The 12,146-nt window shown below is 37.7% G+C and overlaps 1 protein-coding gene across 3 annotated transcripts in view; it reads left to right on the plus strand.

Moving 5' to 3' along the window:
- Window positions 1–12,146, plus strand: part of NALCN (sodium leak channel, non-selective) — a 250,021-nt gene that overhangs the window by 14,274 nt on the left and 223,601 nt on the right. The window lies entirely within an intron of this gene.

The following is a 12,146-nucleotide window of genomic DNA, read 5'->3' on the forward strand; positions in this document are numbered from 1 at the left end:
TGTCATCATACTTAATGAATATTAATATTAATAGTAGAAGTTAAGATCTCATTAATATTAATATTTAGAAAAATACTGAAATAAGATGATTCTGATAAAATCTTATGTGTTGCATAAGGCCAAAGTAATCCTTTGTGAAGTGCTATTTCTGGCCACTAACTATACACTCTTTACTTAGAGATGTCCATTAAGCAGGTGAAGATGAAGACACAGGATCATGAATGGGAATCAGCAACCAGCATGCACATTTGAACAGTGTGGGAGTAACAAGTTACTATTGCAACCAGTGTAGGCTTTGCAAAGAAGTGAACACCTAGGTATTAACGCAGAGAGAGGGAAGTGTGACTTTTGTACAAAGCTTGATTTCTCAGCTTTTGTGTATGGTACTATCAACTTCACTCGGTCGACACCTAGGGGCTACGAATAATATGTTGCTGCATATTCTGATATGTTTTGCTGGGTTGTTTAAATTCATGGGTTTGTGGATATAGTGTAGTGTAGTATAGTATAGTTGGAAGGGACAATTGGAAGGGACCTGTATTGATCATCTAGTCTAACTGCCTGACCACTTCAGGGCTGACCAAAAGTTAAAGCATGTTGTTAAGGGCATTGTCCAAATGCCTCTTAGACGCTGACAGTCTTGGGGCACTAACCATCTTTCTAGGAAGTCTGTTCCAGTGTTTGGCTACCCTCTCAGTGAAGAGATGCTTCCTAATGTAGAGTCTAAACCTCCACTGATGCAGCTTTGAACCATTCCCACACCTTCTACCATCACTGGGTACCTGGAAGAAGAAATCAGCATCTCCGTTTCTGCTTCCCCTCCTCAGGAAGCTGTAGAGAGCAATGAGGTCACTCCTCAGCCTCCTTTTCTCCTAACTAGGCAAACCCACAGTCCTTAGCTGCTCCTCATAGGATGGACTTATCTTTGATCGTCATATGATGAACTTGTCTTTGAAGCATGTCTGATGAGTCTCTCCATTCAGAATGAACAGCTGTCTGGAGTTGGTTACATTGCCTTGATTCATGTTATACATGTATATAGATGAAAACACAGATTATTTCATTTGCATGGTGACATTTCACTCTTTGTTAATGTCCTGGTTTTGGCTGGGATAGGGTTAATTTTATTCTTAGTAGCTGGTGCAATGATGTGGTTTGGCTCTGATGCGAGAACAATGCTGCCAGGACACTGATGGTTTTAGCTGTTGCTGGGTGATGTTTATACTGAGTAGAGGACTTTTCAGTTTTTCAGTCCCTGCCAGCGAGAGGGCTGGAGGGGCACGGGACACTGGGAGGGGACACAGCCAGGACAGGTGACCTGTAGCCAAAGACATATTCCATACCATGAGACAGCATGCTGGGTGTATAAACTGGTGACGGTTGGCCAGGGCCTGCAAATCTTTGCTCGGGGACTGGCTGGGCATCAGCCAGCGGGTGGTGAGCAGTTGTGTTGTGCATCACTTGTTTTCTTTTCTCCCTTCCCTTTGATTTCATTCCTCTCCCTTCTCCCTCCTTTTCATTATAATTGTTATTGCTATTCTTATTATTATTGTTCTTTTGTTTTTATTTTATTTCAATTATTAAGTTGTTTTTATCTCAACCCTTGAGTTTTACATTGCCTTCTGATTCTCCTCCCCATCCCTTTGGGTGAGGAGGGAGTGCATGAGTGGCTGCATGGTACTTAATCACCAGCCAGGGTTAAACCACAACAGTTTTATTAGATAAAAACACAGTAGAATAGATTAGACATAACCACTGTTACAAAAGAGATTGTTTCAATATAAAATGGCTGCATTTGTTATTTAACAACTGAGGATTTGCTTACAGCTTAATGTCTTGTAGCATTCAGTAAATACAGTTGCACTGAAATCTAGTGCCTTCATTGGCACTATTCATAGAGTCATAGAATTACTTAGATGGGAAGGGACCTCCAGAGGTCATTTAGCCTGACCTGCTGCCCAAAGCAGGTCTGGTTCAATGAATATGCCCATGGCTTGCGTTGTTCAGGTGAATCTCAGCTTCTTCCAAGGAAGAAGATTCCTCAAGCTCTCTAGACAGCCTGTTCCACTGCTTGGCCAACCTCATGTGAAAGATTTTTTTCCTAAGATTTAATCAGAATTTTCCATGTTCCAACTTGTTTGTCTTAGATCTTGTCTTACCACAGTGCATTTCCAAGAAGAGTTTGACTCCATCTTCTCTGTATCCTCTGATTAGGTGGTTGTAGACAGCAGCAAGGTCTCCCCTTTTGCTTCCCTGCTGAAGGCTGAACAGACCCATGTCTCTCACCTTTTCCTCCTACATCATGTGCTCCAGCTCTCTGACCTTTTTGGTGGCCCTCTGCTCGCTCCATTATGTCTATGTCCTTCTTGTACTGGGGAGCCCAGAACTGCACTCAGCTCAAAATTAGGCTTGTTGGATGTGGTTTCACAATTGCTGAATAAAGGGGAAGAATAGCTTCGCTGGACCTGGTGGCTGCACATTATTCACGTAAGAGAGAGCTGTAGGAAAAGGATATGGGCTTGAGTCATTTATAGCAACATCCATAAAACATGTTAGAACTGGATTGGCCTTTTTTTCTGCTGTTAAATCGGAACTTTTTGAATATGTTATCAAATTTGTTCTTTGAATACTAATCAACAAATAATCTTTTTTAGTGAACCATTTGACTTACTTTTTGGGTTATTGATTCTGGGGGAAATATTGGTTAAATATTACAACTCTGCCAAGAACATAATTATCCATGGACTTCCAAAGACAGCAGCAACACAAATAAAATAAGGCACTGTTTAGAAACTTCTTAACATTTATTAAAGATGTTTGTATATGAAACATCTTTATATATGGAAATTTGTGTATCAACTGTAGTGCTAATTTAAGTGCATTCAAGACTTTTGGTGAATGTAGGATCAATGAATGTATTACCATATGGTTCTACTGAACTTTACCATAAATCAGTATTTCTGTAAAGGCCTTAGGAATTGAGATGCTAATAAGCTTTTGAACTATGATTAGGGCAAAATTTTAGTCCAGTGAGAAACCTAATTTATGGAGAAGGTAGGCACCATCCATTTAAGTATCAGTTAATAACAGTGTAAGTATAGCTGAACTAAGAAGATTTTGAAAATTTTTAAGTCAAGTCTAATTAATATCTTCTGAGGACAAATGAGAAATTTACTTCCTTTGGTTCCCAGGGGTTTTTAGAAAAAGAAAGTAGTTTCTGAAAATCCCAGCCTTTTCTCTGTAAAAAGTTTCCTTTTTGCCTGTGTAAACTATGTGACAAAATAAAGTGATACATCCATCCAAATGTTTTATTACCCCAGAAGGAAAGTTAAACTGAAATGTTGCTGTGACGTTGTGTCTTTTATTACTCATGTTTCCTTCTGAATAATTGTTGCTGTGGTAGTAAAATCTATTCAAAATTTGGGCTCCCTGCGCCTTGCCGTGTTGGTTGTTGCTTGTTACATTTGTGGACAATCGATATAGAGGACTTTGAATTACAAGCACACTGCTCATATATCCACCACCTACAAAGAAAATAGACGCTGATATGTGTTTCTATAAGGAGCACAAAATGCATATATTAAAGAAGCCAGAAGATGACGGTATAGAATATATCTGCTACAGGGTCTGAGGTCCTCTTGTTTTCAAAATAGTGTATTGATATTCCTTGTTATTGCTACCACACGCTGTTTGCTTCTGATAGGTTTTATGATAGATTGACTCCTCTTGGAAGAATTGAAGTGGGTATACATGTGCAGCATAATGGATTATAGTCAGTATATAGGCACTACCTTGGAAGAAAATACCAAAAGGCTTGTGATATGTTCATCACATTACAGCTTTTGGTATTGCAGGCTATTGCAATTTGTTGTGAACAAGTGAACTAGTATTAATGATGTGTCTGTCTTCACCTTGCAACTCACACCTGAAAAATGAAATACAGGCTATAATTTCTTACTGATTGAGATCTTTTTAAAAACAAAATTCTAGGACAGTCTGCCTAATGTTGGCTGGCTGCATCGTATAAAATGTATGTACAAACAGTACGACAACTTGTAATGTTTTGTGAAGTTTTATACGAGATAGAGACAGAGAATTAGATCAAGTCAGTTTGTTTTTTATGACATATTTTACGCTTGTGTTATAAATCGAAGAATGATGGTCTGTGAAATGGTAGAGTGGCTCAGGAAAATACTGTGTCCACAGTATTAAATCTATTTCAAAGAAATGAGATCATATATAGTCAATGAGGTCAAATGAATATATAGTATCACTGACTAGAGAGTAACTTCCATGAATACTACCTAGCCTCCAACTGAATAGTTTGATGATGTTAAAAGTTAGGTGTTAATTACTTCATCAGGCAGGTTATTCACGTAGTTATAAGAGAAACTGTCATGGCTTAGTATTTTGATTTATGTTTAACCTGTTACGGTTTTATGAGCAAGTAATTTTGAATATGGATTTCAGTCATGAAAATATGCTATAATAAGTGCAGCAAGATTTTAATATTATTTTCTAAAAGTATTGCATTCCTAGATATGCAGGTTTTCATAGTTACATATTTTTTCTGCAGTCTTTCTGTCTAGATCACACATTTTAATGATTGCAAAGCATTGCAAATTCTGTTCTCTGAGTAGCACATGAATTAATGGATGATGTGACAGCCACATCAATATTTTGTAGGAATAGCTTACAAAGCATGTTAGAAGAGTTTGTGTTACAGACACATCTTAAAAGGACCTAATGTTTTAGAAATTAAAAATTCTGATCTCTGAAAGCAATTGAAAAAAATTTAAAAGATTAATGGTAAATATCACAGACTTTCTACACATTAAAAAAGCTGTGGAGAGTGTAAAATAAAAAAAGGCAGTTTTAGTAAAATGGGGAATGATGTTCTATTAGTGTTGCCACATGCATATTATTTCTTTGTGTCAGACCTAGAAACATTAAATATAAAGTAGAACTCTAATTCAGGAGTGACTGAAGGTAAGAATAAAGGCCAGGAGACCTCTTGACTTTGACTTGTTAGAACATCAAAACGTGGTATGTGGGGGAAGTCTGTGTTGTTGAGACAAATTCAACAGATTTAATGACGCCAGGATAGTGTGGATTTTAGCAACAGGAGCGTTCTGATTGAATGAAATCCAACTTCTAGTTTCAATTATGTTTTACCATAGAGCATGAACAATAGAGATCACTGTCATGTACTTGAAAGTCTCCCAGTCCTAATATGATGTCCAGTCTCATCATTCATTTCGTTCAGTGAATTCAGGAGTGTTTCAAGAGATTACTTAATTTATTTTTTTATTATCTCATGTAAGATGTAAATGTATTAACTTAGACTGCCTTCATGGTGTAATGTTTTCCCCAGTTATACCTGTCTGCTCAGCAGATACAGGCTGAAGCATAGTATTGTGAAACACAAAGCTCCCCTGATAGCAGGGTGGCTGAGGAACACAGCATAGTATCACTGATTAGGCAGAAGTCGGGGATCTCTTTTATGTTGGTACAGTGAAGTGATGGGTTTATTATCAACTAGCCTCTCACAGAATACATTTACTTCTTTCACAATCCCTTTTTTTGTGCTCGAAGTAATATCTTATTAGGTCAGAAATACTCTGTGTTAGGAGTTTATCAGAAAATGCACAGTAAGGTGACTGCCAGAATACCCGGAGTATGAACATTTGCAGACATAGGCAGTAAGTGACTAACCTGTGATTCATCGGGATTGTAAAACTGGGACTTCCACATTTACCTGAAATTTATCTTTATTTTGCTGCCTGATACTGGTGATTTATAGTTGTATAAAGAATATGAAAGTTTAACATTGTGTGCAACTATAATATACTACTTCAGTTTCCTAAGTGAAATTACAGCCTTCTAAGAAAATAAATGCAGTTTTGGCCACCACAGTAATACACTGCATAGTAATACATAAAATGTAATAAATTTAGTGCAGTGGCAAAACTTAATTAATTCAATTTGACATTCATATTTTCATGATCTCTTCAGTTTAGAATTCTTCTTTCTTCAATTGATCCTAGATTTATCCACATGATCTTCATCTCCCAGAATGTAGAGTTCAGTGACTCTGGTTCTGCTTTCTTTCATGTCTCAGCCTCCTTGGTCAGAAAGAACTCTGCAGTAATCAGCTGCGTCAAGGAGGTATTAAGTCTGTTTAAATGAAAGCAGATCAATCTCCCTCACTTGAATAAGAATTAAACTGGTCTCCCAATTACATACAGTTTATGTCTACTGCATAACTTACTGGTTGGCAGTCTTCTGAGAGCACCATGAATGAATTAATGTTCGCACCTCGAGAAATAGTTCGTGGGTCAATTTGTAACCTAACAGACAAGACTCGCAGTCCCTCAGGAACCAAAGGTCACATTTACACGCCCACTTATATGTCAGTTATGAACATGACTGTATGTGCTTTACATAGGACTGTCCATTGATTCAAGCAAAGTTTCCAAAATGGTCTCCTCATTAAAAAAAGGAAGGTAAAGTGGAATTAGAGAAATGAAAGGTAACTGTCAAGCCTAACCAGGTGTGATATTAAATGAGCATCAAAATTCTGAAAGCAAGCAGTGAGCCTAACCTATGAAGAAAGGACTTTGTATTTCTTTTAATCAGTGTGATGCAAAAATTACTTTCTGCTTTCTTATATGGTGTCTTCTGAAGGCCATCTCATGAGTATGAGCAAGGCAAGCATACCTTACTTTAAAGCTGTCTTATCTTTACTAGAAGTTTTTACTCAGTCTTTGTACTAGGAGGTGGAATGAGAGAGAAATATTCCAGGTAAATTGCTTGTATTAGACACAATTTCACTGGTGGCATCGTATGTAATAAAATAACCAAAGAGGAAAATATGGCAGAATCTGAGAAACTTTCAGGAAACTGTGTCCATGATATGAAAGAATTCATATCTACTACAACACAAAGGATTCAGGTAACAGATGTCTTAGGTGAAAATTCAGCTTTTAAGGAATGAGAGATGAATGGATATCATTTCACTGTACGGACACTGTGAAGGTATGTGAAATTATCTTAGTTATACCACATTCTCATTGCGACTTCTAATTACAGTCGTGATGGTATTAGAAAACCTATATTGAAATCATGTTGTGAGAACGAGGCATGGTTTATCCTGTTCCTCTCTTAAAAGAGTAAAACTGTGAAATAGAAAGTGTGAGTTCTCCTGTCTCTTAAAAAATCCTAGCTGACACTTATTTTATTATCATCATGCTGAAAATTAGATTTTTTTTATATATATATAGCACTGGTAATGCACTGAATTTAATAGAAATGTCTTTCTTTTCACTGTGCAGTTGTGGCACATGTCAGCTAACAACGGAGATTATAGAAAGTCAGAAGTAATGGTCCTTGACATTTCCCCCATTGTTAAATCAATTACATTCACAGCAAAACTTTTGTACTAACCAAAGTAGTTGTGAGTGGCTTTGTCAGACTTTATTTCAGTAGCACTGAGTGCTATTCACTGACTTCAGTACTCCTGCAAGGGGCTGAAGTGAATGGTTGTACCCTTAGCTTTCAGCACTCTCTCATGAATTCATGCAGGAACTGAAACAAAGCTTAATGTTCTACCAGCGCAGTCACAGAAATAGGGGAACCATTTCTTTTGCTTCTGTCTAGTACTAAAGGCCAGGTTACTTAGTTGATTGAAATCAGCAGCTTTCAGTATGTGTCATGTTCCCAGGCAGCATTAGCCCTGTGCCCTTTTTCGTCAGTGTTTTTCTGATGGGTGCTTTGGTTGCTGTAGTTGCTATCTGTCCACTCAAGAAGAGAAAATCGAGGACAGAGCAGGCTGGAGCCTTACCTGAGCCATGTAGACTTAACTCTACGTTGAGTTCACTGTCAGTATCAGGAACTTGCCACCTGTAGTGCAAGCAGTGTGAAGTAGAGATGGGCTTTTTATACTGTAATGAAAAACTGGTTGCCGTGATCTAAACTGGGGTCTGCAACAATTTCCAGTTGCAGCAGATGTCCATTTGCATATTCTGATACTTTTTTATCTTTGCTTGTACAAAATGGATTTCTGAGCTTAAAATAGAAACACTTTTAGTAGCATTCATCAGCACTAATTTGAGGGTCTTCAATTGTCTGTAATTAGTTGTTTCTGTCTAAAGTAGGCCCTTCCAAAAGGTAATTTATCTGGCCTGTTTTTCTCCATTGACTGAAATAAAAGCTTAAAACCTAGGCTGACACCTAGCCTTTAGGTATCTCACAGTCAGTGATTATTCTGACTTGTTACAGATTTGTTGTCAATGGGACAGGTGGGCACTAGAGGAAGACAGTTGGATGCCAGCTTCTTTAACACTTGTGGCCTTAACTCATTTATACTTAAATGAGTCTCTTCCATAATCATCCTGATTCAGAAGTTTGTCTGGAGTTATGGATTGCAGAACTGTTTTTTACTGTACCTTACTATGTTTTGCCTTCTTTTTCGACCTTCGTCTAACAACAATGGAGAAATTACAAAACGAGTTTAAGCCTTCTGATAAATGATGGAAATATGAATTGAATTGCAGTGAAACACTCTAAGCTGGCTCACCAGCTTTTAATAACTTTGTCAAGGGAATTTCTGCTGCGTTACAGACTGAAAACAGAAGATGGAAATTGCTGCGCTCTGTGACTTTAGATATGCTGTATATCCCATGGCGTATAAATGAGTTAAGGATCAGGATGTTGTGTTGTTTTCAAAGGTCAAGTAGTAAAACAGAATGCGTGGCTCCTGTCATCCCAAGTCAGCATGCTTTGATGTGCTCGTGATGCCTGTGGTGAAAGCTCAGTCTTGGGATGTGCAAGTCACAAACAGAAGCAAGAACCTCAGCCATGAGGGCAGAGGCATAACCAGCAGAATCAGTGACAGTGATGAGAAAATGATGAGCTGCTTTGACTAAACAGTGTGTAATTATGTGGAGGGAAAAAATGGAAAAAACTGCCTGTGGTAGTAAGAAGCTCCCAGAGCAAACATGAAAAAGGACTCAGTTGACTTAAGATTTGAGTTTCCCCTTTACTTCTTGGAATTGTAAGGTGAAAATCATTTGGCCCTATGAAAAATCATTTTACATATCTATATTAAAAAGCAGAATTCTGTACTATGTATAATGCTGTTGGAAACCTAGATGTGTAGTGCGGGTCCCATGGTGTTCTGTGTTGGCAAAAAGTATATTGTTTCAAGTTGACTTAAAAAATAATGGTGTTGCCAGCTGTGATTGTTTGCAATATTATTTCATAGCAAACAGTATTTACATCCATTATTTGAATAAGGCACTCAATCTACAATAGTTGATTCTTCTGTCTCACCTTTTTGCTGTGTGTCTGTGTCCGTCACAAGGACATCTGTTCCCAGCCTGCTGGGATTGTGTGGCTAGTGAAATGCTCTGATGCGGTTTCCAGTCACAGGAAATTAGAAAAATTAAAACTGATTATCATGGGGAAAGCAAATACGAAGTTACCTGCAGTATGCTGCTAGTTGGGTGTTACTGCCTGTGGGCCAGGGAGGGTTAGAGACCGTGGTACTGGAACATACGCACCTGTTTCTATGGTTACTTGTGCCTGGTTTTGTTGGAGTGTTTATTACAGGAAAGTAATGACTCATATTACACAGTGGGGCTTTTAGCACCATTTTTTTGCATTAGAGTATTAGAAAATCAAAGGTATTTAAATTACTTAGTGAACTTATACAGGCAGTATTTCTAAACTAAAAATGGTAAATTTTCTAACCAGTGGGTCATAGAAGTTTTTACTGAGAAATTCTTTTTGGGCATGGATTGAAGTATGTGTCCATGTAATACTTAGTGACTTAACTGTGGTGGTAAAGATTTAACCTTAAAGTTGCAAAGAAAAAATGTACAACATACTGACTTTCAGAATGTATTTAGAAATTCCTCTTTCAATATACAGACCAGTTAGATGAACAAAACTTTACTTTTCAGTAATGTACATTTTTTCCCTTTCTAATACCACTTTTAGGGATTACTTTACTGTTTTTCTTCATGAAAGCAGATATTATTATGAGATAACAGTGAAATCAACTTATTGGATAACATGTTATGTATTCAGGTCGGAAGACAGGGAACTTAATCCCTAATGTGCTTTTCTGTGTTGAAACTTGCATTTTCAGGGAAGTCTGCTGTAATTAAACAATATTATTTTATTTTAGTTTTATTTATTTTATTTTATTTTATGCCCATGTTGTCTTCTCTCTTAATATGAGAAAATAAAACAAGATGAAAAAATGTTAATGACATCCAAATCCCTGTGGAAGGGAATGAGAACATTTTCTGTGCAGCTGTCTTTTCATGAAAATGACAAAATGTGTATGGGATTTTTAAGGCAGTAAACTGAATGTAAAATTTTATTTCAGATTATTGTGTTCTCTACCAGTAACAAATATTGCTTTCTTACAGCTATACTAAGGTTGCTGATTCAGTAAACTTTTCCTGTTCTCTGTAGTATAAAATGGATTCTCCAGCTTTTATTAATGATAATTACCAAATAATAAAATCCTCTTTCTGAAAAGTGCCTCCTTCTTATCTATTCCAACTTTCATCATTGTGGCTTTTTTTTTTGTTGTTGTTGTTGAAAGAGCACTATGAATGATGATCGTAAATCTGAGTCTTGTCATGCTAGGTGAGACTGTTTGCCTGTCAAATCTTCCTATTCAATCTCTAGGCAGTATGTGATGCTTTGGAGTGAAAGCTTTCACCTTGAAACATTTGGATGCAAATCCGCCCATTGCATTCACCATAAATGTAAGAGCTGGGGAAGGGGGGAATATTGCTGGATGAAGCACAGCAGTGTTTAACACACATCACCACAAGGCTGCAGAGTACTTCCAACCATGAGCAGACATCCAGACATGTGCAACTAGATGTAGAACTGGAGTCTACAAGGAACTGGCATCTTGAGGAGATTCTTAGATGCGTACAACCAGAGAAAATCTGGCTTTGAAGGGACCTGTGGAGATGGTCTGGACCAACATCTTACTCGAAGTGGGGCCTTAATTTGGTTATCCAGGGTCCTGTCAAGCTGAGCCTTGAATATTTTGAGCAATGGAGATGCTAGCACTTTGGGCAATGTGTTACAATGTTTAGTTGTTCTCATGGTGAAGATTTTTTTCCTGTGCACATCCTGGAAACAGTGAGTTTTGTTCCAGGTAGGGGGATCCTATCAATCCTCCTTCTGGTCAGCCATATTTAGATTTGCTGAACCCCTAAGACATCCAAACGATCCGAGTCAGCTAGTAGGGCAAAACTTATGGCACCAAATATGGATGGCTAATCAGCAGATGGAGAGGGAAATGAAATTCAGGCTTTCAGTGCAGTAACCAATAAAATCTCTCTGCAGGGCATGTTGGCACCCAACTGCAGCAGTTAAGCAGTGTACCAAGAAAGCAATGTAATACAGCAGCGAAGCGCCTTCCCCACATGTTCTATAGCCATGCCTGCAGTTGGGTATTGCTAAGAAGGTATTGGCATCTGTCCTCTGTTGACTATATATGAAGGCTGTGCCAGGCAGCTCTGAATAGTGAGCAGTCTGAATTACTTGTCACTCAGCTGAACTGAGATGCTGTACAGTGATTTGGCTGATACAGGAGGTGTGTTGAGGCATCCCTTGCGTTGTTTTGTGGCAATGGTTATTGTACTTGAAGGGAGTGTTGTGTAATGTTTTCATGTTTGTTTCTGTTTTGTTTTTAAATCTTCTTGTTAACAATTTGGTTTACACCACCATTTTTTAATGCCTCCAAACACCATCACACCACCACCACAACAGCAAATGCTGTTACAGGATTTGTAGCAAGTAAAATGGTCCTGGTTTGTCTGTTTGAAAGTCTTGATTCTTGTTTCACGGCCAGGATTGTTTCTTCCTTCACAGGCTTTCTGGTGTTTTTGTGGGTTTTTTTCTTTCTATTAGAAATAGTAAATAACATGGTGAATACTATAACTTTAAAAAAAACCCATTACAATGTGAAAAATGAAATAAGTTCAGTGAAGTTAATTACATAAATTAACAAGAGTTTAGTGTGTCTTAAAGTAGTTTGAGACTGTTCTTTAATGAATGAGACCACCTTACATCTTCATTGGTAATTCCTAAAATAGTCTGAAAACCTCAAC

This window comes from Falco peregrinus, chromosome 4, assembly GCF_023634155.1.
Source record: "Falco peregrinus isolate bFalPer1 chromosome 4, bFalPer1.pri, whole genome shotgun sequence".
Taxonomy (NCBI): domain Eukaryota; kingdom Metazoa; phylum Chordata; class Aves; order Falconiformes; family Falconidae; genus Falco; species Falco peregrinus.